Source organism: Lepidochelys kempii, chromosome 9 (assembly GCF_965140285.1).
Source record: "Lepidochelys kempii isolate rLepKem1 chromosome 9, rLepKem1.hap1, whole genome shotgun sequence".
In the NCBI taxonomy this organism is placed as follows: Eukaryota; Metazoa; Chordata; order Testudines; family Cheloniidae; genus Lepidochelys; species Lepidochelys kempii.
Window position 1 is genome coordinate 61,844,570 of NC_136388.1, and position 25,539 is coordinate 61,870,108.

The following is a 25,539-nucleotide window of genomic DNA, read 5'->3' on the forward strand; positions in this document are numbered from 1 at the left end:
TCCCAGATTTTGGACTATGGGCTAAACCCCTGTACGACTGTGTAAAAGGAGCAGATCATGACCCCTTCTATTGGACCCCAGAGGCCGACAGGGCATTTAAAATCTTAAAAAGAAAGCTGATAAAAGCTCCAGCCCTGGGCCTGCCGGATCTCTCTAAGCTATTTCAATTGTATATACACGAACAAAAAGGGGTGGCCCTGGGAGTGCTAACCCAGTTGTTGGGGACCTGGAAACGCCCTGTGGCTTATTCTTCTAAGCAACTGGATCAGGTTGCAAAGGGTTGGCCGGCATGTTTACGGGCAGTCGCAGCTACTGCCCTAGTGCTTGAGGAAGCCGAGAAGCTAACATTGGAAGGGGTTATGCAAATCTATACTCCCCATATGGTCCGAGCCCTGCTAGACACAAAGGGTGGGCTCTGGCTCACCCAGGCTTGGATTGCACGGTATCAGGCTAAGCTGTTAGAGAACCCTGAAGTCAGCCTTGCCCCTCCCTTAACCCTCTTGCCAGAAACAGAGGAACAGGAACACGACTGTTTAGATATCATAGATGCCCAATACTCCAGCCGTCCGGATTTAAAGGATGTACCCCTCCCAAACGCAGATTATGAGTGGTACACTGATGGTAGCAGTACTGTAATAGATGGGCAAAGGAGGGCAGGTTATGCTTTTGTGCCCCTTCATGACACTGTGGAAGCCGAAGGTTTGCCCGCAGGGACCTCTGCCCAGCTGGCCGAACTAGTAGCCCTGACCCGTGCACTCGAACTGTCAAAAGGAAAGCGGGTCAACATTTTTACCGATTCAAAGTATGCTTTTGGTGTGCTACATGGTCACGCTGGCCTATGGAAGCAAAGGGGAATGCTGACAGCCCCAGGCTCCCCAGTCAAGTACGGGCACCAAATCCTCCGGCTCCTAGAAGCTATACAACTCCCCTCGAAAGTGGTGGTGGTACACTGTAAAGCCCATCAAAGAGAAAATCAAGATGTGGCCAGAGGTAATGCCCGGGCAGATAGAGAGGCTAAGCATGCTGCCACCCTGCCATCCCCTCACACTGAGAACGCCCATATGCATGCCCTTATCCCATCAGTAGGGGAGCTTCCAACCCCTCAGTACTCTGGGGAGAAAAGACAGCTAACCGACAAACTCGGTTTCTGGGAAAAGGAGGGATGGCTCCATTCCCCGGAAGGGAAGGTCCTCCTACCAAAGGGCGTGATCCGGCCAGTATTGCAGAAACTGCACCAAACCACTCGTGCTGGCAGGGAAGCACTTATCCAACTAATGGGAAAATACTTTATCACATCCGGACTCCGACCCCTGGCTGCCCAGGTACAAGTGGACTGCTTAGTCTGCCAAAAGAATAACCCCCGATCGGGACATCCTGTGCCACCAGCTGCCCTAGAACCCACTGTGGGCCCCGAACGGGTGTGGCAAATAGATTTTAATGAGTTCCCCCGAACCCAAGGGTTCAAATATCTCCTTGTCTTAGTGGATCGGTTCAGCGGATGGCCAGAAGTCTTCCCATGCCGTAATTGCACTGCCAGAACAGTGGCCCTCAAGTTTGTTAAGGAGATCACTCCTCGCTTTGAACTCCTCCAGTGAATGGAATCTGACAGTGGGACACACTTCACGTCAAAAATCATCCAAAGCATCTCAAATGCCTTACAGATCCCCTGGAAACTCCATACGCCCTGGAGACTGCAAGCCAGTGGGGTAGTGGAGCGTACCAATCAGACCTTTCAACGACATCTCTCAAAAGTGTGCCAAGAGGCCTCCTTGCGGTGGCCTGATGCTTTGCCCCTCGTGCTTTGCCCCGCTCCGTGTCCGCGCTCTCCCGAAGGGTAAATTCGGGCTTAGTCCCTTTGAAATTTTGTTTGAAAGGGCATGGCCTATGAATGGCACCCCGGTTCTGTCAGGGGAATGGGAGTTGGGTAATGTTTTTTTGTCTCAGTATATGTGTTCCCTGTCTGCTGTTCTCTTGTCTCTTCACAGGTATACTAAGGATTCCCAGCCTCTCCCCTTGGACTCTCCCGTCCACTCCTTACAGCCCAGCGACTCCGTGCTTGTTCGTACCTGGAAAGACGAGCCTCTCCAGGAAAAGAAAAAGGACCCTATACCGTCCTGCTGATCTTCCATAAGGCGGCAAAGGTCGAGGGACACAAAAACTGGATCCATCACTGTAGTCTGAAGGCAGTACCCGCCCCCCCGTCAGCAGAACAGTGGACCGTCCAACCTGCTGACTCCTCATCTAGTGACGATCTCGGGCTAAAGCTACTGTTTAAAAGACACAAATAGCGAGCACCTTAATGCCAAAATGGGCCCACCCAGGTACTGGAGACCCTGGGCTAAAAAACTCTGGTAATAATTAATTGGGTAATATTGTTATTTTCTGTATTGGTATTTCCAAACTGTGCATATCGGGAGCATAACTCCTTTGTTTTACTTGCGCACCATGTTGCTACTTACAAACCAGACTGATTGCTGGGTATGTGCTCCAACTCCACTGTCCCCCTGTCATAAATATAAAGGGAAGGGTAAACCCCTTTGAAATCCCTCCTGGCCAGGGGAAAGCTCCTCTCACCTGTAAAGGGTTAAGAAGCTAAAGGTAACCTCGCTGGCACCTGACCAAAATGACCAATGAGGAGACAAGATACTTTCAAAAGCTGGGAGGAGGGAGAGAAACAAAGGGTCTGTGTGTCTGTCTATATGCACCATCACAGGGCCTAATAACATCAGCCACACTATCAGAGGCTCGTTCACCTGCACATCCACCAATGTGATATATGCCATCATGTGCCAGCAATGCCCCTCTGCCATGTACATTGGTCAAACTGGACAGTCTCTACGTAAAAGAATAAATGGACACAAATCAGATGTCAAGAATTGTAACATTCATAAACCAGTCGGAGAACACTTCAATCTCTCTGGTCACGCGATCACAGACATGAAGGTCGCTATCTTAAAACAAAAAAACTTCAAATCCAGACTCCAGCGAGAAACTGCTGAATTGGAATTCATTTGCAAATTGGATACTATTAATTTAGGCTTAAATAGAGACTTGGAGTGGCTAAGTCATTATGCAAGGTAGCCTGTTTCCTCTTGTTTTTTCCTACCCCCCCCCCCCCAGATGTTCTGGTTTAACTTGGATTTTAACTTGAAGAGTGGTCAGTTTGGATGAGCTATTACCAGCAGGAGAGTGAGTTTCTGTGTGTATGGGGGTGGGGGGATGTGAGAACCTGGATTTATGCAGGAAATAGCCCAGCTTGATTGTCATGCACATTGTGTAAAGAGTTGTCACTTTGGATGGGCTATCACCAGCAGGAGAGTGAATTTGTGTGGGGGGGTGGAGGGTGAGAAAACCTGGATTTGTGCTGGAAATCACTTTAGATAAGCTATTACCAGCAGGACAGTGGGGTGGGAATAGGTATTGTTTCATATTCTCTGTGTATATATAAAGCCTGCTGCAGTTTCCACGATATGCATCTGAGGAAGTGAGCTGTAGCTCACGAAAGCTTATGCTCTAATAAATTGGTTAGTCTCTAAGGTGCCACAAGTCCTCCTTTTCTTTTTAGAACTTTTAGTAAGTAATCTAGCTAGGTATGTGTTAGATTATGATTTCTTTAAATGGCTGAGAAAAGAATTGTGCTGAATAGAATAACTATTTCTGTCTGTGTATCTTTTTTGTAACTTAAGGTTTTGCCTAGAGGGGTTCTCTATGTTTTTGAATCTAATTACCCTGTAAGATATCTACCATCCTGATTTTACAGGGGGGATTTCTTTATTTCTATTTACTTCTATTTTTTATTAAAAGTCTTCTTGTAAAAAAACTGAATGCTTTTTCATTGTTCTCAGATCCAAGGGTTTGGGTCTGTGGTCACCTGTGCAAATTGGTGAGGCTTTTTATCCAACATTTCCCAGGAAAAGGGGGGGTGCAAGTGTTGGGAGGATTGTTCATTGTTCTTAAGATCCAAGGGTCTGGGTCTGTAGTCACCTAGGCAAATTGGTGAGGCTTTTTACCAAACCTTGTCCAGGAAGTGGGGTGCAAGGTTTTGGGAAGTATTTTGGGGGGAAGGACGCGTCCAAACAGCTCTTCCCCAGTAACCAGTATTAGTTTGGTGGTGGTAGCGGCCAGTCCAAGGACAACGGGTGGAATATTTTGTACCTTGGGGAAGTTTTGACCTAAGCTGGTAAAGATAAGCTTAGGAGGTTTTTCATGCAGGTCCCCACATCTGTACCCTAGAGTTCAGAGTGGGGGAGGAACCTTGACACCCCCAAAACGGGAATGCCCCTTGACATGCTGCCTTTAAACCTAGCAGAATTAGCCGCCACTAAAAAGCAGGAAAAAACGAACTCACCGTTCTGGAACAAGACCTCTTTACAGCAAGCCACCTACCAGGAGTATTCAATTGCAGTACTCACTGAGGGAGTATTTTGTTTCACCCGAAACCAATCTGATCACTATGGGCGTCCTGTGGGAAAGAGCTCCTGTGTTATTACACAGTGGGCTGATGGGTATTGGACAAAGACCAAGAGGGGAGGTCAGCAGTGTGGGTGTAATGGTTCCTCCCCTTTTGGGAAAACTCTTACGAATAATTGTACGACAAAAGAAGGGTTTGGAAATATAACTTGCCGTTCAGTTAATATCTCCAATGTAGCAGGCCAATGGTGGGTTTGCAGTGGTCCCTATGGCAAGTGTAATGTAAACGGCACAACTAGAAACACCCCCACTTGTACCCAATCTAAGAATAAAAAGCCCGCTTAGGGGCATATAAACTGTTTGGAAAAGCAGCCTTAAATATCCCAGGAATCCCCTTAAGAAACAGTCCTTACTGGGCCCTACAGGGTCACTATTTCGTATGTGGCCGAAAGGCTTACAAGGTGCTGCCAGCCAACTGGACAGGTAGCTGTTATATAGCTCATGGAGTTCCTCATCTGTCAGTAAATACCACACTGCCCAAAAAAAAAATTAGAAATGCCCAAGATACCTCTGTTGAGTCATAAGAAGAGACTCTGCGGCGATTAACTGCAGCACTGAAGGGCAATATAAAAAATCCCTTCACAACCGAAAAGCTTGTAGGGTGTTCTATACTGGGAATAGCGCCACTGTTTACAGGACCAGCCATGGCATGCATAGGCCGCTATACTGTAAGGCTGCAAATGGTACTTTAAAAAGTTGGCTTAAAGTTAAAGGACTCAATTAGAAATTTAAGGTCAGCAGTAAAAACATTAAATAAAAAGGTACAGCAGCTCAGGATATTTTCCCTCCAAAACAGGCTGGCTTAGGACTATCTCTTGGCATCCCAAGGAGGGGTTTGTGCCCTCGTCGGGCCCCTATGTTGTGTATATATAAATAATAGCAGTTATAAAATCTATGACAAGGTGGTACAGGCTAAGGCCCATGCCCGAGCTGGAGCACAGGTTGCCTATACTGCCCCCGAGAGCGATTGGTTGCAAATCTTGTTTTCAGGCTGGGGTTTGTCGTCTTGGCTTGGTGGTTTATTTAGCCTGTTATTGAAACATCTCTTTCCTGTATCGCTTGTATTAATGGTATTAAGCTGTGCAGTATCATGTGTCAAGACCCTTTTGCAAAAGTTAATAAGTCATTCTCTTCAGGACTATCACAAAGTGCTTATGCAAAGTCCTATTATAAAAAAATAAGTAGCCCAAGTGAAAAAACTCAGAGCTAACACTGTTGAGTGTTCTCAGAGAAGGGAGTTGTTGGGGGCACTGGGCATGGCCACTAGGTAACTCGAGGGGATGGAAGACCATGAGGGTCGATGAAGCCCCCTTGCACTAGGCCCAAGTGACCTTGGCCCCCCTGCCTGGAGGCACTCGCAGCAGTCATGCTGAGCATTTTGCAACAATATGTTGCAAGCGCAGACTGTCTGAAACTGAACAAGGCCAGACAGGGCAGATATGGCAAAACAATGCTGAACAAAACAACTCCATATATAGTTTAACAGATGGTACAAAGAAAAAGGGCACTAGCTGGTATACCGGATTGGCTGGCTATATGGATACTTAGGGCAGCTTGCTATTAAATAAATATGCTAAAAAAAATGTATAAAAGTCTGTGTAACTTCCTACTCTGTGTGCAGGATTTGAGATTAATGTCTCCCTGTACCACTTGACGCTTCAAATAAACTTTTCCACTTCTCCACCCCGTTGTGATTATTGGGCGACGCATACCGGGCAACGAACCCTGCTGTTGCTTGCCTCAGCACTCTGTGCCGGCGACAGCAATGAGATCTTAAAATGGGCCTGTTGACATTGCAACTGAGTCTAGCACTGTACCAGATGGACTAGTTCAGCTGGAAAGCATGATATGAGATCCACCTCTTCAGGGAACCAGTCCTAGGAGGGGAGGGACACAGGGGCAAGGGAACAGGGTGAGTTGAAGTCCTGCATACCAAAACCATATTTGATCAAATCATCCCTGAGCCCAAAGGCCTCTAGTCACACTGACAAAATACAAATACTGTCAATCCTTGTAGAGGGCAGCAAGTAGCCTTTGACTTTTCCAGCTCAGGGAATGATCAAGCCAACGGAGGAGACACCCCAAATTCATCTCCCTGGAAAAAACCAAACAGCTAGAGGCTAGTAGCAGAGAACAGTTCTGTGTCCCAGTGAACCCACCCCAGATGAAGTGCAGTTCAGAGCACACCAGCTTTGAAAGGGCTCTCTATTATTTGTTGGAAGGTTTCCCTTAGTTCTAGGTCTCAGTCCTCATGCGACAGGGAGAGAGCTACCATGTTAGCCAGCACTCTGGTCACTATTAATACTATTTAGGTTTTCCTGGAGAAGGACAGAGATGTATTTGATTAGTGGGCTAGTGAATCAATGAGCCAATTAGTTCATTATCAAAGAAGCTGTACAGAAGGAGTGCTGAGCAGGGAAGAGAAGGAGAGAAACAGGGAGACAGAAGGCTAGGAGGGCCTGACAAAGGGGTCCTCTGCAGAGAGACACCTTACCTCCCCCCTCGTTTGGGGAAGGTGTTAGAAAGCTGAGATACAGTGTAAAGGTATGGAGACATTGATATGTGCTGATGAAGGGATTAAACACTAAATAACCTACATGGGGTGTTCACAAACAAGGCCTCAGAGTCATCTGTGTGGGTGGAAGAGATGGGGGTGTAGAACACTGCCCTGTCACACACCATCTTCAAAGGGCTTTGTGACATGGGCCCAGGATATCTCAAAGACCCTGTAAAGCTCTGAGATGAAGAGCATGGGTGAAAATTTAGCTCCTCTGGCACCTTGGAGCTCTCTACAGTAAGTGTAAAGCTCATCTGTGTGAGAGACAGAGCTTTCTCAGGGGCTGGCCCTAGGCTGTGGAATGAACTGCCCCAGGAACTAAAGGCCATCACAGAGTTCAAAACCTTCCGCTCCAAATGCAAGGTGCTTGGCTCTGACTGGCCTTCTCTAATATAAATACGTAGTGTGAAGATGGGGTGTGTACCTCATACTGGCACTAAAAGGGTCAACAGGAGCTAGAGAAGCCAGTTATGCTACCTGGCTGCATCTGGAGGGTGAGCCAGGCCTCATTAAAGATGAAGCCCAGCTGGGGAAGCAGCTGGCTGGTTTCTGTTAGGATATAGATATTCAGGCCTGTCGGTAAAGGCCTATACGCTAAGAATATAGGTGTATTCTTATCACTTGGCTAATTAGAGGTATAAAAGAAAGAATCAAAATCACTGTCTGCCAGTGTAAGGTCCTTCTCTTACTGCGACAGTCTGAGGCCCTGTTCTTAGGCTAAGATCTTTGGCAAGGCAGCAGAGGCAGCCATAAGCTGGGAAGCGAATGGTCACATCCTCACATTCCAAACTAGTCACATTGAAATAAGGTGCTATTGGGCTGTTAGGAATACAATCCTGTCCTGATAATGCCTATCACCTCCAGAGAAAGGTAAGTGCCTAGAAGATGTAAAAGGAAACTTAGTTTGATAGCATCCTGTCTGGCAAGAACTCACTTATCAATAGCTGGGATGTGAAATCCTCACTTCTGTATTGTTTTGTCATTATAGTTCCCACTTTGCCATTGTTTATCTGTATAATCTCCGACTGGTTCTGTGATTGTTCCAGTCTGCTGTATAATTAATTTTGCTGGGTGTAAACTAATTAAGGTGGTGGGATATAATTGGTTACATAATCATGTTACAATATGTTAGGATTGGTTAGTTAAATTTCAGGAAAACGATTGGTTAAGGTATGGCTAAGCAGAACTCAAGTTTTACTATATAATCTGGAGTCAATCAGGAAGTGGGTGTGTGTGTGTGGGGGGAATAGGAACAGGGAATGGGGGTAGGGAAATTAGACTCATGTTTTGCTAAAGGGGGAAATGGGAACAGGGAATGGGGGTGGGGAAATTGGAATCATGTTTGGCTAAGGGCAGGAATGGGAACAGGGACACAGGTGTAAGGCTCTGTAGTGTCAGACCTGGGAAGGGGGACACTAAGGAAGGAAACTAGAATCATGCTTGCTGGAAGTTCACCCCAATAAACATCGAATTGTTTGCACCTTTGGACTTCGGGTATTGTTGCTCTCTGTTCATGCGAGAAGGACCAGGGAAGTAAGTGGGTGAAGGAATAAGCCCCCTAACAGTTTCTATAACAAGAGGAAGCTCAGAGTAGAAAGGGGTGCAGGGTGAGATGGCAGAAGCCTCCAGTCTCTCTGTAACTAGCAGGGAAGGGAACCTGGAGAGATACAGAGATGCCACCCAGGTGTCACATGCTCCAGTGGTGAGCCCTGACAGAAGGGCAGGACTGGGGAAGAAACCCATGGAGATGTTCCAGTGAAGAGAGGCTTCAGGAGGGAGTTTACACCCTGGGATGGGCCCTGATGGAAGAGGACAGTGGCGGGGTGAAGCAGACTCCTGGCGTGGGCCTGAGAGAAGCCACCCCAGAGACAGATGGCCTTAACGGTGGACTGGAGCAGAGCAAGACTCCAGGGAAGTAACCCCTAAAAGGCAGCATTCTGCAGAAGCACAGAGAGCTGGGGAGGAGCCCCTGAGGGAGGGGCATAAGTTGCTTTTGTTGTGGTTTGTGGTTTGCTTTTGAGTTTGGTTTAAAGCCTGGAGCCCCTGGTCTGACGGAGGAGTGGGACAGAAGAGGGGCCCTGCAGAAGAGCTCAGACTGATGACTAGTGTCACAGGGGACATTGATACCCCTGAAGGGGAGAGACTTTAAAGTGACCTGGCCAGAGGGCTGAATCATGAGAAGAGAGACCACCATAACGAGTCAGAGCAGCTGTCAGCAGTGGGGGCTAGATGAGGGAAGAGCTGCTACGCCACGCCCGGCCACGAGGCGGCGCCTGTAGTGAGTCCCTTCTGTCCCAAATAGCAACAGAAGAAAACACTCCATTGCATGTACATCTCTCCCTTGGGGGAGGAGGAGAGAACAAACAGTGCGTGACATGTGGCTGTGACACTACTTAATGCTTTAGTGGAAGTGGGTAGTTTTGTGGCTTGGCAAGCTTGTGATCGTAAGCAGGATCCGGATCCAGGAGGTGACCTCAGCTCAGGGCACTTTCTTGGGAGAACTGCAGGTGGCTTTGGCATCTGGGATAGAGTTGAGTCATTTGGGGGGCAGTTATAGGGGTCTGGCATGAGAATGTGAGATGAGGTTGGATCACTTTGGGGTGAAGGTAGACTAGCTGGTTAGATTTGTCAATTAGAAAGTGGCTTAAAGTCACTTGTTAGGAATGCTGCCAGTGTAAGCTCCCTCAGGGCAAGGATCAGGATCAGAGGCATGGGCCAGACTGCCTGTTGCCTTGTGCTGCATGTCATCACTTACATTGGTGTAAAGTGAGTGTACGCTATCACTAGTCTGATTTGGCGATGTTTCACACCTACTTTGCATTCATTTTGGACTGGCATAAATGACTCAACGAGGTGCAAAGTAACACAGATTCCGGCCTAATGACCCTGGTTCTCCTCTGCTTTACACTGTTGTAACTCCATTGACTTCACTGGAGATGCTCCCAAGTTACTCGTCTAGCTAAGAAGAAAGTTCTACTCGATTCCTTCAGGGTATTTGCCTTTGCCAGGACGTAGGCTTTAACCATGAACTTGGCAGGGCATTAGTTATAACTGTAAAAGCCAAATTGCAGCATGCCTTGTGGTACTCCAGTCTCTGAGAACCCTGAATGCCTAGGATACTTCTGATAACTAAAAGACAGAGTGGTCTAGTTACATACATCACTGAAAAATAAGGTCCTTAGAGCGCCATTGAAGCTACTCCAGTTTACATCAGCTCAATATTGTAGTTAAGGGGGTGCTCCATCAGTTTGTCTATGGCTGACCTGCAGTAGCTTATAGTCCTTGGATGGGAGGCCACAGTAGAAATGGCCCTGATTAACCTATGTTCTCCAAGAATAAAGCCAGGACTACAAGGCTGATCACAGATGAGAATCTGTGGTACTGATGCCACAGTTAAGGCTGAAAATCTTTCCAGCTGATTTTTGAGCCACCTACTTAGTTCCACAATAAAAGGTCTTTGCTCCATGAAATTCTTCATGCACTGTCTCCTATCAGAGGAGATTTGTTCTCTTTCATTCATTCATTTTGCAAAGTTTGAGGTGCTTGGCACCAGCCATTTGTGAGATGTGTGAATTTAAAATATGGCTGGTACCAGTGCTTTACTCTTGGAGTAGCCTTCTGCATGGGTAGCTCCTGATCCTGCGTCTGTTCTGGGCACCCTTATCACAGGGCATAAAGGGCTCTGGCCCCTCCAGCTCACATGTGAATTTCAGTGAGTTGTTTGTATGGGACAATGTAATGTCAATATGATCCATGAGTTAGAGAACAGAGGTGTTTGGAGGAAGATAGCACCAGCAGCCTGGGCTTATCTTTCTGTCCTGCTGTGAACACCCTCTCTATAATTACACGTGATTATCCTTGAAGTCTGTGAATACCCACGCTCTGTGAAGACTAAAATAGGAGTTCTTTATTAACACCCACAGAAGGCAGCCAAAAGGTCAAACTGTGCCAACGGTCCATACATCTTGTCAAGACATGCAACTTGGGTGCTCTCATGTCTTGGACTGCAGACCCAGGGCAAAGCTTAGAAGGTGCAGGAAAGAAGATTAATTAACCCTCATTTTTCCAGGATGGGAGGGTGTGTGTGTGGGAAACATTTAAAGGGTAATTTGTGACCATGGGTGACCCAAAGCGGGGCAGTTAATGGAACTTGTGTCCTTGGTCCCATCTAAAATTTTTGTTAAAACCAACCGATCAAAAAATTATTCAAGACTAGTTCAGGGAGCTGGTAGGGGGAACAAATTCCTGGATTGGGTAAAACACATGGAGCCAAATGTAATCCAACTCCTCATTCTGGGAAAGCTTATCTTATCAACTCTCAAAATCTGTCTGCTAGAGAGATGTGCATTGTCCTGCAGGGGGAAAGGCATTACTGGATCCTTCCATTATGCCTGCCTACACAATGACACAGAGCTACTGGAAATGGACAAAATGTAAATGTCTTGTAGCAATTTAATCAGCTGCTTGGGGAATTGCACAAGTGGGTTAAGTGCATCCCAAGGTCTGGCCATGAGTTGGTGGACACAATGAGTGCATTGCATGCACTTTGAGAGTCCCTGAGGTTTTTGACCAGTTGTGGTGTTGAGTTTACTGATAAGATCAGTCCACACAAGAAAACGGAACAGAGATGCTTGGGTGAGGATAGCACTAGAGCCCTACGTGTATCTTTCTCGTGCAAAGCAAAAAGCAACCCCATAACTTACTGTCATAATTGTCCTTTGCCATGTGCTCCCAGGCTCCAATTCAGCGCACCTCTTGAAATAATTCACTGCGGAAGCTCTGTGAACAGCAGGAAATCATTTAGAGTAACTTTTTAATGAACAAAATTAATTTAGATCAAATATTAGCTTAACAAATGTTTATAGATTCAGTCTCTTGGGCAGTTTCCCAGCCTGGCCATCAGCAATGACATAGAACCGTAGGACTGGAAGGGACCTTGAGAGGTCATCTAATCCAGTCCCCTGCACTCCTAGCAGGACTAAGTATTATCTAGACCAGGGGTCGGCAACCTTTTCGAAGTGGTGTGCCGAGTCTTCATATATTCACTTTAATTTAAGGTTTTGTGTGCCAATAATACATTTTAATGTTTTTTAGGTCTGTCCACATAGAGTGGGTACCTACCTTCTCCCTGGTTCTAGCCATTCTTTTCCTCTCTCTGCACTGAGATGAGGATGGGAGTGTGCTAAGAACAGGGCTGGGGGTGAAGGAGCAGGCTGGGGGTTGGGGTGCAGGGTCTGGCCAGGAGCTAGAATGAGGGAGGGGGCTCAGGGTTGGGGCAGGAGGTTTGTGTGTGGAGTGTTTACCTGGGCAGCTCCCATTTGGTGCGAGGGGTGCAGGTGGGAATGTGGGGGTGTGTGTGCAGGAGCTCCTGTTTGGTGCTCAGGGTGGGGGTGGGGATGTGGGGGCTGCAAGAGTCAGGGCATGGGATGTGGAGGGCTGGGTATGTGTGGGGGGTGCCAGAGTCAGGGCTGGGGTTGTGGGGGGGTGCAGGGGTCGGGGCATGGGGCTGGGGTGTGGGGGGGTGCAGGGGTGAGGGCAGACAACTGGGTGTTTGTGAGGAGGGGTCAGGGCAGAGGGCTGGGGTGTTGGGGGGATGCAGGGGTCAGGGCAGAGGGCTGGGAGGTATGGGGAGTGCAGGAGTCAGGGCAGAGGGCTGGGGATGTGGGCTGGGGTCGTGGGGGTGGTCCCAGCCCCCTGCCCTGAGCGGCTCATGGCAGGGGGCTGGAGGGGATATGCCCTGATTCCACCCCCTTCCCCAAGGTCCCCGGAGTAGAGAGTGCACTGCGGCTCCGCTTTTCCCTCTCCTGCTCTCTAGCAAGGGCTGTCAGCTGATTGGCTGCAGGGAGGGAGAGAAGGAGGGGCAGGAACCCAGCACGCTGGGGGAAGAGGCGGGGGGAGGGGAAAGCTTGTCTGCTCTGTAAGGAGAGAGCGGTGGACGGGGGGCAGAGAAGAGCGGGCCGGGCCGTGGGCCGTCTTTGGCACGGGTTCCATAGGTTGCTGACCCCTGATCTAGACCATCCCTGACAGGTGTTTGTCTAACCTGCTATTAAAAATCTCCAGTGACGGAGATTCCACATTTATTCTAGTGCTTAACCACCCTGACAATTAGGAAGATTTTCCTAATGTCCAACCTAAATTCCTTGCTGCAATTTAAGTCCATTGCTTCTTGTCTTATCCTCAGAGGTTAAGGAGAACAATTTAACTCCCTCCGCCTTGTAACACCCTTTTATGTACTTGAAAACTGTTGCCATGTTCTCTCTCAGTCTTCTCTTCTCCAGACTAAACGAACCCAGTTTTTTCAATCTTCCCTCATAGGTCTGTTTTCTAGACCTTTCATCATTTTTGTTGCTCTTCTCTGGACTTTCTCCAATTTATCCACATCTTTCCTGAAATGTGGTGCCTAGAACTGGATGCAACACTCCAGCTGAGGCCTAATCAGCATGGAGTAGAGCGGAAGAATTACTTCTTGTGTCTTTCTTACAACACTCCTGCTAATACATCCCAGAATGCCGTTTGCTTTTTTTTTCAGCAGTGTTGCACTGTTGACTCATATTTAGCTTGTGGTCCACCGTGACCCCCAGATCCCTTTCCGCAGTTCTCCTTCCTAGGCTTTCATTTCCCATTTTGTATGTGTGCAGTTGATTGTTCCTTCCTAAGTGGAGTATTTTGCATTTGTCCTTATTGAATTCTATCCTATTTACTTCATATGATTTCTTTAGTTTTTCCAGATCATTTTGAACTTTAATTCTATCCTCCAAAGCACTTGCAACCCCTCCCAGCTTGGTATCATCCACAAACTTTATAAGTGTTCTCTCCATGCCATTATCTAAATCATCAATGAAGACATTCAACAGAACTGATCTCTGTGGGACCCCACTTGATATGTTCTTCCAGCTTGACTGTGAACCACTGATAACTACTCTGTGGGAATTGTTTTTCCAACCAGTTATGCATCCATCCTATAGTAGCTCCATCTAGGTTGTATTTCCCTAGTTTGTTTATGAGAAGGTCATACAAGACAGTATCAAAAGCCTTGACTAAAGTCAAGATATACCACGTCTACTACTCCCCCCACCCCCGCCATCTGCAAGGCTTGTTACCCTGTCAAAGAAAGCTATTCAGTCGGTTGGACACGATTTGTTCTTGACAAATGAAGGTCTATGTATCTTGGCCCCTTTGTGGATTCTGTCTAAAAATCTTGTATGTTTAGAAGAATTCAGAATTCTGCTGAATGATACAGTGGTCTGGAAATGGTACGTATCCACATGAGCAGCCCCAGAAGGCCCCAAAGGATGACCCACAGTCCTGCATCTGGTATGAGAATTGAAATCAGTGGGAATGGAATCGCTGACTGGGCAGAGATATAACCTGGACTGGCTCTTTCAAGGTGATATGGCTAACATGCCCCAGGTGAATGGAGTCTATAGGATTGGATCCTGTATTTAGAGGCAAAATCTGAAATCAGGCACCTTCATGCTCAGAACCCTTATTCTCCACAATGTCTGCCCTGAAGTAAATAACTCAAGCCTTTCATAACAAGAGGTTTCTCATGAGCTACAGTAAATGGCCAGCCCTACGTTCCTTCTCTCACACGCAAATGATTGGTACCAGATAAGGCAGTAACTGTCCACCTCTTCACCTCAGTGCTGGTTCATTCCAGACACTAGCTATTTCATCTGCTAAATTACTGAAGGAATCATAAATACTGTTCATTGATCAACACCAAGTCATGTCCTCTTTGCCGTGAAGGGCAAGACTCCGATTGGCTCCAGTGAGAGCAGGATTTCTGCTTTCAATCAGCTTATGCCTAAGAGCCCTGAAAAATGACTGACCCCCTCCTAGGTGCATAATTCTCCCATAATTCCCCACCCCGGGTCTCAGCACTCTTCCACCTCCAGCCCTGCTAAGGACCATGTCCTTCCAGGCCAGCTGTCCAACTTATTTGAAATCTGTACCTGCTAATCACCCTACAATTCAATGTGCCATCCCCACTGACAGTTGCTCAATGCTCACACTTCCCAGGTGTCTTTCACCACCAAAATAGGTTAAATCCTTAATGCTGATGCAGTACCACCCTGATACGAGGATGTCTGAGCACCATGTGGGAACAATAAACTAAACAGAACAAGAAAAAGCAGGACAGCACAGCCGGATGCTGGTGCAGGGATGGAGAAGAAACCCCAGTCCCTCTCTCAGAACATCAGGTAATACCAATATTCTCAACTCAGCTCAGAATAAACATGGAAACGGGAATGTTTCATTCTCTTATCGAAGGATACCTGGGATGGACCATCCATCGGCAGGTACCCAAAAGGAGAGCTCCAGAAGTGTGGGCCCTTGGTGGGGGAAAAAAAGCCATTCATGGTTCTATCTCAGGACAGTCAGTAATCTCAGCCCTAAGGCTTTCATTTTCCATAACAAGACATAAGACAGCCTCAGGGAGTCTGGCAGCATATTATTTCAGGGCTGTTAAATACTATACTATGCAAATGTTGGCATTATTATGACTTATGCAAGGTATTACCATGACATAATTTAACCATACATTCTTCTATTAAATTCAAAGGCGATTTGGTATTTATATTATATGCTCTAAACATGCCTAAATAACAAGCAATTTACTAAATCCAAAGAGTAACAAAACATTTATAAGCATTTGATCAAGGTACTTAGCAATGGGCTAAACCCAAGGGTGCTTAGCCCCATATTGGTCAGGCAGGTATTAGCAGTGAACCCTTCAAGAGTTCACTTTTTTACACCATTTAATAAACAAGTGATGTCATTGCCAATTATTGGACCTTAGCTAAAGCCAGACGAAGCAAGTTCTTATGTAGCTAATTATTTACTGCACCTGCTACCCAGTTAACCGTGTTTTATTTCTATTAGTTCAGCCCAAACCTTAAAATACCATTATCTTATTTGAAGGGCCTCTACAAGTTTAACACAACAACTCTACTTTCTCATGATCTCATTCTTTTGGTCACATGCTGGGGTCTATTGCTCATGATGTTACTATCCCAGCTCAGCTTAAAACCACAATTCACCCAACTCTAATGTGGGCTTATGTTCCTACAGCAAACTTTGGCATGCACTACACACTGGCTTGCAGATAATTCTGAAATTTGATGTGGCTGTCACTGATTCTTCAGCACAGGCACATTGACAAGCCAGACAGCCATATTCTGGGACAGCTGTGGTCTGATGGGTTTCACAGCTTGCCCTCCAAATAACAAATGTTACAGTCCTCAAGCCCAGAGGTCACTAAGGTGTGAACTACTGGGGTGAGGGCCTTCTCTGCCTGGAAAGAGATGAAAACAGGGCTTCGAGGGTCAACCCATGGTCAGCAATGACCCCACCTGTAATCAGATCATCCTGCTTGGCCAGACCCCATTAGAAGACATAGTTACCAAAGGATAGGAGAATTCCTCCAGAAACTAGCTTCACAAAGGAATTAAGCAAGCCTAGTGCACCTTATGATTTGTATGATCTAGCTATTGGTAATTTTTGGGCTTTGGCCTTGATAATGCCATTGCAGTATTTACCTAAAGTACTTTATCGGTCCCCCATTGCCATGGTAGCTGAGCACTTCACAGTCTTTAATGTATTTATCCTCAAAATACCCTTGTGTGTTGGGAGATGTGATTATCCCCAGCTACAGATGGGAACGGAAGCACAGAGAGATTAAATAACTGCCAAAGGTCTCTCAGGGAGTCCATGGCAGAGCAGATAATTGAAAAGTCTCCTGAGTCCCAGCTAGTGCACAAACCACTAGACAATGGTTCCTCTATGCCATCACTTACTGCAATTACGTGCCAGTACACTTATAACAAAAGATGATAATGTACAACTATCTACTGCATAGTGTATAGTCAGCCAACTGAAATGTAACAAAGCAAATATTTATTGTAAAGAATTTATTTATGGGCTTAATAGAAGTCCAGTTAAAACAGGTGATTTGCATAATATCAATCTATTTAATTAGAGTTTAATCCTGAAGTTCCTGGAAAAGCATATACGTGTCACCTTTGTTCTGTAAATAATTCAGAGATAACCTGCTGCATAACTATGCAGAATCTTTGAACATTTTCCTCCTTGGGTTTTTGTGGAATCTACGTTCCTTTACTCATTCATATATCTGAAGGTCATGTGTAAATCAGGTCAAATATTGCGAAATGGTGGCTGTGAATATTCATTGGAATTCTGAATGACTATTCAGTTCAGTCTGACTTCACTCATGTCCCCTTATTACTCAGTATTTGCAAATGGAGCTGAAAAACAGGGAAATGATTTAATATAAAATGTTGACATTTCAAAGATGCTTCCACTTCCCAGCATTTGAAAGGGACCCATTTTCTGTTTCTTTTCACAATATTTTCAACATTTAATTTTTTTTATCAAACTTGTTTTAAATCCTTACAGTAACTTTTTTAATTTCACAAATCCCTAGTTGCCTTTAAAAATAAGGTTTCTGGAAAATGAAAAACATTGAGAACAATTGCAAAAACGATTTTGTTAACAGTTTCAATTAAAATTTCAGGTAAAAAGATACAGAAAATGTCCTGAAAAGCAGAAAACTTCTATGATGTAGACAATTTTTGCAAAAAGTTTTGTTTATGGGAAAAAAGCCATAGAAGAACTTTTTGTGTGAAAAATGTTGACCACCTATATTAGTGAAAATAAGTTTCTGTTCACACAAATACTTGGGGAAATTAAAGTTCTCATACATATCTGTATCTTTATACAGACAAGGGGCTTTCTGCACCAACAAAGATCTTTCTTATTCTCCTGTTCAAAAAGCTTTAATAAGATCAATAGAGATCATGTGATTTAGGTGACCAATCATAGATGATGAATAAATTGCTATTTGTTCAACTGAACTGTTTGTGAACACAGAGTAATATGACAATTGTTCACTAAAATGATCCAGAGAGATGTTAGAAGCAATGGTCCAGATCCTCAAAGATATTTAGGTACCTAATTCCCATTGATCTGGGCTCATGTGCCAAGTTCAGAAGTAATGTACAAGGTGAAGTAAGTTGGATGTCTGTGCACTAATATAGTACCATTTGCTTCCCCCCAGATCTACTTATACTCTCCTTGCCCATGCAGAAGGGAGTCAATGTTGGTGTAACTTACAAACTACTTAAATTAAAGTAGTTGGGGCTACTTTAACTCAGACCTTTACCAACTCTTCAGTATGTAAGTTATACCAATGCAGTCTCTCTTGCACACCAGAACAGTGGATGTAATCAGGCCTAAGGGAGTTTAATGAAATATAAGGGGGAATTAGCTCATTGTAACTTACACCACCTTATGTGTCACATATGAATTTAGTTGGCTGAAGACATCCCGGAAAACCAGTCTCAGCATGAACTGGGCTAGGTCCACAATAACAGTTACTCAATGAATAATTTGACCAGCTCTAAAAATAGCATTGGTAAATCAGGTGATGGGTTGCTACATATCTTTGCAATGCTTTGAATCCCAGTCAGAAGTGGAGTTGAACAAAAATATTTGACAGATTGTAATCAGGACATACTTCCATTCCTTTCAGCTTTTTCCCAAGCCAAAACAGAGAGACCAAGAACTCACGTCCTGATAACTGCAGTCATATATATCCACCTCCCAAACTCAAACTCTCTTAAAAGTCCAGATTAGGGCTGGTCGAATATTTTCTGTCTATACTGTCTTTTGAAGGAAAACTGGATTTTTTTGACCAAACAATTTTTTTCCGTTTGTAAAACATGTCTGCTTTCTCTGGAAAATTTAGATTTTCCCTGAAAAACAGAATGCCTGAAAAGTTTTAATGATTGGCCAAAATCTGAAATATTTTTGATTCTGAAATACCACTGCAGTGCCTCATGAGAGTTGACGTTTGGATGCCTCATGTTCCCATTCTCCTCTAGGATCTGGACTCCCCAGCTGGACTTTTTTCCCATGCTGCACTGTGACCCAGCAGCTTCCATAATGCACTGCTTCCTCTCACCAAGGGGGACACTATGGTGCACTATGGGATAAGTAGCTCAGCTGAGCAAAATGGGAGTAGGAGACACCCAAATTACAACTCTTATAAGGCACAATGGTGGCATTTCAGAACTGCAATAATTCAGTTTTCAGCTAGATCTTGATTTTTTTTTTTGATGAACACTCAGAATTTTCTGCAAGGAAATACCCATTTTATGACAAGCTATAGTTCAGATTGATAACAAACCTTTCCAAATAGAGATGAGGCTAACAGCTTCCTGTTTTATCTAACTCTCCACCTGTTAGCCGACGGCCAAGGATGTTTGGTGAGGTGCCAGCTATGCCCGTTTATACCATCCGTGACTTTAACCGCTAGGACGCACTGTCCCTTCGCGGCGGGCAGCCCGGGCTAGGCTGACGGATGCCCCAATGGCAGCACTAAGAGCCTCTCCATACCCGTGACTTTAACTGCTAGAGCTCAGAGCTCCTTCGCAGCGGGCAGCCAGGATTGACTGACAGGTGCCCCAAGAGTTTGCCCCGTGGAGGCGGCACAACTCAACGCTAGGCTCTTAGTACTCTCACCTAATGGCCAGGCTTTAGAGCCAAAACGGCTGAGGTTCTTTAATTGTGTTGGCTGCTTTACAGTAAACCAGAGAAAACAAGTCAGGCTTATGCATAAATGGTTACCAAAATTTATTAAGCTAGATTCTAATCATGTGGTTACAAAATTGCTAGTGCCTACTTATTTAAATGTAGAGATGTTACACACACAAACAAGTTACAAAACTGAAGCCACAATCCCAAAGAAAGAAAACAAAGTATAGAGCTCTATTTCAAAAATATGTGTACACTAAAGATAGGAGATCAGGTGTGGGTGCTTCTTACCCTCCTTGCATCTCTCGATTCCAGAGGTGCCAAGCCAGGATCGGTCACTCAATTCCGCGGAAAGACGAATAAGGGACAAGGCGTAGGGACCCTCTTAGCTGCAGAAGCCTTGGGAGGCTGTCACTTATCTGACCAGCAGATAGATAGTGAAAGCACTCAAAAATCATGGTGCTGTAGGTCCCCTACTTATACCTCTGTACTCCTTTATTCTCTTTCTCCTTTCTTATGCCAAATTGAGGCTGGTCTGTCGGGGTGACGCCAGCTTTCGCAAGAGTAGTTTACACTTGCAAAGGAGAGAAACAATAAGTGTCGACTACTGGACATTTCTTTTATCAGGGTAAATATTTTCCCAACTAGGATGTTGGTGTGTGTGCATCACGCTATTTAGTTGGGGCTAAGAGCCATGTCTGTCACAGGGCCTCTGCCTGCTGTGAGCTTAATCCTTGTATCTGTTCCCAGAGGCACATTGTAGCAGCACACCTGTGCTTTCACAGCTTCAAAGGCTGTGCTGGAATATATGTTAAGTGCCCTGTTCCTGCTTCCTCCTGTGTTTCCAGCAATGCTGGTCTGAGGGGGGGGTGTGCTGTCTGGCTACACCACAGTAAAGATGTACATTCCCTGTTAGGGCACTAATCTTGTAACCCATAGTCTTGGGAAGGTGTCTAGCAAATGTTGCATCAAAGGGAAAGGTATAACTAACCTTCTGCTCCCTGACTCAAAGGGGTGGATTGGGGATAGACCAACAGACATGTCAAGCAGCTTGAAGGCTATTTGATCCATCCTGTCTTTTGGAATCTCAGGTTATACACAAATTGTACAGGTTTGACTTAAATCACAAGAAAAATCAATTTAGTTGTACCAATGGAAATAGCATTCATTCATTCCATTAGCTCTCAGTGTGATATCCTGGCTTATATTGATTTAGCTTAACCTCTTCCTAACTGATTTAGGCCATGGCTACCTAAGAAAGTTGCACTGGTTTAGTCAAACAAATGCAAACCCTTGTGCATGTGATTATTACGGGTTAAGAGGACTTTATTTCAATTCATCTTAAATGGGCTCCTAATTGACTTAGGCTGAGCTGCAATAAATTGTCTGGTTGAAAAATTTCAAACAAAACATTTTACTGTCAGAAAATGGGGGTTTTGTCAAAACAAAAATTTTCCCTAGGAAAAGATTTTGGTATTTCTGGAAGGAAAACTACTGACAGTTCCCACATCAAACTGAAAAGGGGATTCTCAGACTACCTCCATACTGCATTTAACTCCTAAAATAACATCTTTATACTTTGCAACACTTTCAACTAACAAACTCCCCAAAATAGAGTTAGATGGCTTAACTGAGCTACGATGCGCCCCAGATTACACTGAGGAGGACAATCTCAGTAGGTTGAGAGAGAGAGACATGTCACTTTTGGCTATGGACAAGCCTTTCCCACACGGAATTCTCATAAACATACAGTCTGATAAGAAGTGCATTCAAACAGATATGACCCTACCAGGTTCCTGTAAGTTGCACAATCCCCATCGTGTCATGAGGTAAAAGGATGAGTTCAATGCCAAGGAAATATCTTATGTATGAGGGTAGTAAAAGACAAGTTAAGTCACGTACCAGGAAGTTTTGGATTTTGATCATGTTTGTTGATATGATTTTTTCTTAAAAACTGCCAAAGTGTTTGTTTGAACACCCTCATTCTCTAAATATTCCCAGAAGTGGTAAGATGTCCTTGTAATTACACTGCTACTAACCTTTTCTCAGTGAAAAAGTGCATGAGAAGAACAACAGAAAAACTGTTCTTTAAATAAGAGCTGTATCCCATGCCCACTGGAGCTGGCAGAAAGACTCCCATTGATTTAGGATCAGGCCCTTGACCCTCAAATTCCTCAAGCAGCAACCGAACTGTATTGCTAGTAAATGGGAAAACCCAGCTGGGTCTGGGGTTTACTTTCTTGGTCGCATTTGTACAGAGACTCAATTTTATCACTACTTTTTGCATGTAATTTTCCATTAATAGAATAAGAACTTGCTTTCCCGTTGTTTAAAATTTCCTTTCCTTTCCCATCCTTCGTTCCAATTTCCCCCTCTGTGTTGTGCTTTTCCCCTCTCTCTGAAGGCCAAGTTCAAATGCACATGAGCCCTCTCACATAAGGACTATTGTTCCACCTGTGAGTGGCTTAGGCCCCCATCCTTCGCGTTATTCCATGCAGGCCTTGTGCCCACATGGAGCCCTGCTAGCTTCTGAGAGGGTTCTGGGGTCACCCACATAGGCTCACTTGCAGGATTACGGCCATACCATGTAGTCTTGGAGATAGGGTTGCCAACTTTCTACTTGCACAAAACCAAACACCCTTGCCTTGCCCTGCCCCATCTCCGAGGCCCCGTCCCTGCCCTGCCCCTTCTCTGAGGCCCTGCTGCCACTCACTCCATCCCCCCTCCCTCTTTCGCTTGCTTTCTCCACCCTCACTCACTCGCTCATTTTCACCGGGCTGGCTCAGGGGTTGGGGTTGTGGGAGGGGGTGAGGGCTCCGTCTGGGAGTGCAGGCTCCAGGGTCGGGCCATAAATGAGGAGTTCATGGTGCATGAGGGGACTACGGGCTGAGACAGTAGGTTGGGATGTGGGAGGGGGTGAGGTCTCTGGCTGGGGGTGCAGACTCTGGGGTGGGGCTGGGGATGAGGGTTTTGTTGTGCAGGAGGGTGCTCTGGGCTGGTATTGAGGGGTTCAAAGAGCGGGAGGGGGATCAGGGAAGGGGGCGGGTTGCAGGTCAGGAGTGCAGGCTCCGGGCGGTGCTTACCTCAAGCAGCTCCCAGAAGCAGTGGCATGTCCCCCCTACTGCTCCTATGCGGAGGCGTAGCCAGGCGGCTCAGCATGCTGTCCTGTCTGTGGGCACCACCCTCGCAGCTCCCATAGGTTCCCGGCCAATTGGAGCTGCAGAGCCAGGGCTTGGGGCAGGGGCAGTGTGCTGAGCCTCCTGGCTGCCCTTAAATGTAGGAGCCTGAGGGAGGACATGCCGCTGCTTCTGGGAGCTGCGCAGAGCCAGGGCAGGCAGCGAGTCTGCCTTAGCCCTGCTGCACCACCGACTGGACTTTTAACGGCCCTGTCAGCGGTGCCGACCAGAGCCTCCAGGGTCCCTTTTCGACCAGGTGTTCCAGTTAAAAACTGGATGCCTGGCAACCCTACTTGGAGATGGTAGCTCCAAGTGAGGTGAAATGCTCATTGCCCCAAGAGCAGCAGGAAGGAAGAAGCTACAGGCTGGATGGTGGTGATAATGAGCCCTGGTGCTAATTGCATTGACTGCATAACTGAAAATGGAGAGGGTGGCTGACATAAGGCCCCATTCTCCTGCCACGAGGAACATAGAGCTGCCTCTGAAGTCAGAGACTGTTACTGGTATCTGTTGGAAAGTGTGAGCTTCCTCCATCAACATTCGTCTATCCACTGGAGCAACTGTCCCAGTTACAATATTTGCAGGCTTCAGAGGGGTAGCCGTGTTAGTCTGGATCTGTAAAAGTGGCAAAGAGTCCTGTGGCACCTTATAGACTAACAGACGTAAAGTGGGTATTCACCCATGAAAGCTCATGCTCCAATATGTCTGTTAGTCTATAAGGTGCCACAGGACTCTTTGCTAATATTTGCAGGGATTGCAATGATTTAGATTACTTCAAACCGAGAAGGGGGAGGGCCACTTGAAACAGGACAGAGGAAGGGAGCATAGAGGGAGACGTCGCAGGAGGGAGGAGAAGGCAGCAGCTATCAAGAGACCATGGAGAAGTGCTCCTAGGGGAGAAAGGAAAGGACAAATGGGGTACGAGTCCCACCTTGCTTTCTCCACTTCAGTCACATGCTAAGGGCCACCCATGTCGTCCATACATAGACTGTACCAGTTTACCCTGGGGTTCAACCTTTGTGAATAAACAGAATTTCCTGGAGCATAATGCAGCACTGAGTGATAAATATTAGCTATTGGTTTAATGGCGGGCTCCTGAATTTAGCATGCTTCAGTGAGGAATTGGACATCTATATTGCTAACAAGAATATCCAGAGTTTTAATGGTTAATGCTAACAAATTTTGGTAGTCTCTAAAATTTCATGCTTCAGGATTTTTGCCCATCTCTAATTATTAGGGATTAGGATTAAACTTTAAAGGGGTGTGGGCAGATTATCCCCCATTTGCCTACTGCAGAGTTTCTTGCCAGGGCCGTCCTTAGGCATATGCAGCATACGTGGCTGTGTAGGGCACCCGAAAATTGGGGCACTACCGAGACAACAGGTAAGAACGGGTCTGCTCCGGCACACCGAGCGTGCACTGCAGTCTCCTTAGGAAGGGGCCATATTCTGTGTGAGGGAAAAGGTTACGGGGGTCTCTGTGGGGAACTGTGACTCTCTGCCACCGTGAGGCGTGAGGCGGGCTGGGTTGCTTGGTATCCTTTGCTGCCTCGTCCCCCCCCACAGGCTGCGAGCCCAGGCTGCTGCAGTGTCTGCTGCATACGAAAGTTGGTGTTGTTTCAATACTTCTTCATAGTAATTTCCAATAAAATGTTGACAAATTAAAAAAATTATATTATTTGCATAATTCTGTCAATAAGTCAGAATTTTTCCTGTAACACTACTTCTTTAGTGGAAGTATAGTCCATCAGCATTATAGTGTGCTTAATTTGCTTAAACTGTTTTTAATAAAGTGCATGTGGCAAGTTTTCCAATACTGTAAGGTTATGTTTGTGTTGCTAAGAGCAAGTTGGGCATAGGGGCACGAGTTTAATAATACTGCGTAGGGCCCCATAAATCCTAAGTACGGCCCTGTTTCTTGCACCTTCCTCTGACTTTGACTGGCTTCCACTTTGACTGGCTTCTGTTGGGGACAGGATTACTGGAATAGATGGACCTCAGGTCTGAACCCATCTGGCAATACCTATGCACAGAACTGGACGTTAAAGACAAGAGGCCCCCATTGTTATTTTTGGACTGCTAACCCCACAGCTATTTAACAAAAGTTTCCTCATCAAATTGGGCGGGGGAGGGGAATCACAGAGCTAATCCCAGCTATAACGCCCCCAGATAGCTCTTATCCCACAATACTGTAGCTTATGTCACTGTAACACATGGACACTGTCATAGATACAGTGGGATTGCAACATTTAACAGATTCACCCAGATGGAGATTTTTTCCTAAATTCCACTCGACTTAATTTTCCAGCCATGCCAAAGACAGAGAAAGGGAGATGGCCGTGGTGGAGAAGGGGAGTAGGAGAGAGGTTGGGGGTTAGAGTTGGGCAGAGAAATAGAACTGATTTCCTGGAGTGTGATACCCATCCCCACTCCCAAATAGAAATTCTCTTAAAAATGAGGTCTAATAATAAGATTATTTGATTAGAAAAAAATAACAGCTCCCCTTTTTGCTTTATTTGTCCATGTAAAGGTGTACATTCCTCATTAAGGTCACTGGGCCAAAGCAGAATCTATTGGCCAATATCATGCCAATTTCTAAGACACGCCAAGTGACTGAAAATAGACACAGTTCACACATTTATTAGAAATAGTCTGAGATTAATAAAAGACTATCTTATCAAGTAAGAATAAAGCCCATATAATGGTCATTGCTTAACTTAGGATCAATTGTATTGTTCTCTAAATAGTTCATGAAACTGGCCATACTTCCCTGTAGCCC

At 45.7% G+C, this 25,539-nt stretch overlaps 1 long non-coding RNA gene across 4 annotated transcripts in view; it reads right to left on the minus strand.

Annotated features, from left to right (window-relative positions):
• The window catches only part of LOC140917566 (uncharacterized), a 35,183-nt gene extending 22,352 nt beyond the window's left edge, over positions 1-12,831 (minus strand). For all 4 annotated transcript variants that reach the window (XR_012160901.2, XR_012160899.2, XR_012160898.2 and 1 more), the window contains exons 1-2: positions 12,149-12,831; positions 11,731-11,806 (exon numbers count right to left, since the gene is read on the minus strand). This is a non-coding gene — a long non-coding RNA (uncharacterized LOC140917566). The remainder of the gene's footprint in view (positions 1-11,730; positions 11,807-12,148) is intronic.
• Between the last annotated feature and the right edge of the window lie 12,708 nt (positions 12,832-25,539).